Raw genomic sequence first — 1,916 nt, forward strand, 5'->3', positions numbered from 1 at the left:
GCTCTGGGGTGGCTGGGGCTCCTTGGGGTGGAGATGTGGCGCTCCCAGCGTGGCCCTGTCCGCCAGCTGCTCTGGGCTGCGAGTGAGAGGCAGGGACGGGCTCAGCTTTATTCCTGCTCCTGCAGGAGGAAGTGTTTGCTCAAGGTGTTGCACAACACCCAAGGCACAGAGTGTTACAGCAAGGGGAGTTCCTGCTGCTGGGTCCGTGCCCCAAACATCGGGACAGGGATCGACCGCTGCTTTGGATCGGCTTCCCTAAAAACGGGGAAAAGGAAATGATTAACACCAATCAATCCATAAATCAATAGATTGGGAGATTGGAGCTGTCATTGAGTTATAGAATGGTTGGGCTGGTCCTAATTCCATCTATTCATGGTCTGGCTGGTAAAAGCTGAAATAAAACCAGTGGAATGTCAAGGAATGGGAGAGTTCCCAGGATGTTTGGGGTAAAACAGGTCAGCAGGGCTGGGGGCAAAGCTGTGCTTTAATTCTGGGTATTTACCCCTGAATCTGCTCAGTGAATCACTGACAGAATAAACACTGAGCAGAGCCTTTGCTGCCCTGTCACCTCTGTTAGTAATGTTTGCTTCGGGCTCAGGTGAGTCAGTGGAGGAGGCAGAGCAGTGAATGATCCAGGTGAGTTCTGTCCAATAATAATCCAAAAATCTCTGCCAGAAAAGGACCCCACTGACTCAGTCAGCTGTAATAAAGGAGTGATAAAATTGCTCAGGCTACAGGTGTCAACACACAACTGCTTTAGAGAAGGTGAACTTTTCCTGGGTTAAAATAGAGGTTACAGAGTACAGAGAACTGGAGTGGATCATCTCAATATAAATTTATATTCTTACATGGTAGTGTCAGCAATAAATATGACAAAGTAATTTATATATTCATAATTTTTGTTAGTTTATAAATGAGCAAATATATCTGCATAAATCTGCAGGGGAATTATATCCACAGGAGAATTTTACTGCCATTACTCTTCTCACATAAGCATTAGTAAATAACTATTTCTCCGTTGAAAAGTTCTGATTTTTTGAACATTCTTAAGCCAAACTTTCCCCTTAGATTTTTGCCGGATCTCCAGACGTTCTGAGACAGATTGGGAGCTGCAAACAGATGGGTTTGGGCTTTTATTAAGTGTAGGATGGTGCTAATGGATAACAATTTTTGGCAGCTGCTTGTTTGCGACACTTCAGTCAAATATTTCAACTCATGTTGGCATCCCAGGTTAGGAAAGAGGCCTCCAGGGAAATAATTCAGCAGGATTTGGACATCTCCCTGCCAGGTGCTCATCTGAGTTGCTCAAAATCAGACAGAAGTTGTATCATTAAATTTAGGTTGGTGCCTTTTAAATTCTGTGGAGATGAAAGGAGGACAATTCAGTGTTTTAAATGTTCTATGAATAAAAATAAGCTGGGCATTCTTGGACTGCATCCCTGCCTCGCAAAAAAAATAAATAATTAAGAGAAATAACTGTGAACAACTGGTTTTAAAAACAAGTGGCTGCTGGCCAAGCATTGATCTCAGCTCATTCTCTCAGCATGACGCACGTGAAAATGATGTGTGACCCCCCCCATCTCCAGAGTTAATGCTCTTAATAAGCTGTGCTTTCCAGCAGGATGGAAGGGAGAGTTCCATCCCAACAAAGGGCTGGCAGGAAGAAGGGAATGTGAGGGGATGAAGGTCTTAGGGAGACTTGAAAGGGAATGGGATGTAATTTCCTTTAGTGACTGGAGAAGCTTTTGATGTTTCTGCCCTCGCTTCAGCGATTCTGGAATAATCTGATCCTGGCTTCTTCCCCTGGAGTGTTCACAGAGGTGTCCTTGAGGTCTCAGCTGGCTTGGGATTTTTTGAATCCACTAAACAACTGGGAAAAGTCCAAGTGAACAGTTTTCATGTTCCGAGGGGGTAAA

The sequence above is a fragment of the Molothrus ater genome, chromosome 28 (genome assembly GCF_012460135.2).
Source record: "Molothrus ater isolate BHLD 08-10-18 breed brown headed cowbird chromosome 28, BPBGC_Mater_1.1, whole genome shotgun sequence".
NCBI classification, from domain to species: Eukaryota; Metazoa; Chordata; class Aves; order Passeriformes; family Icteridae; genus Molothrus; species Molothrus ater.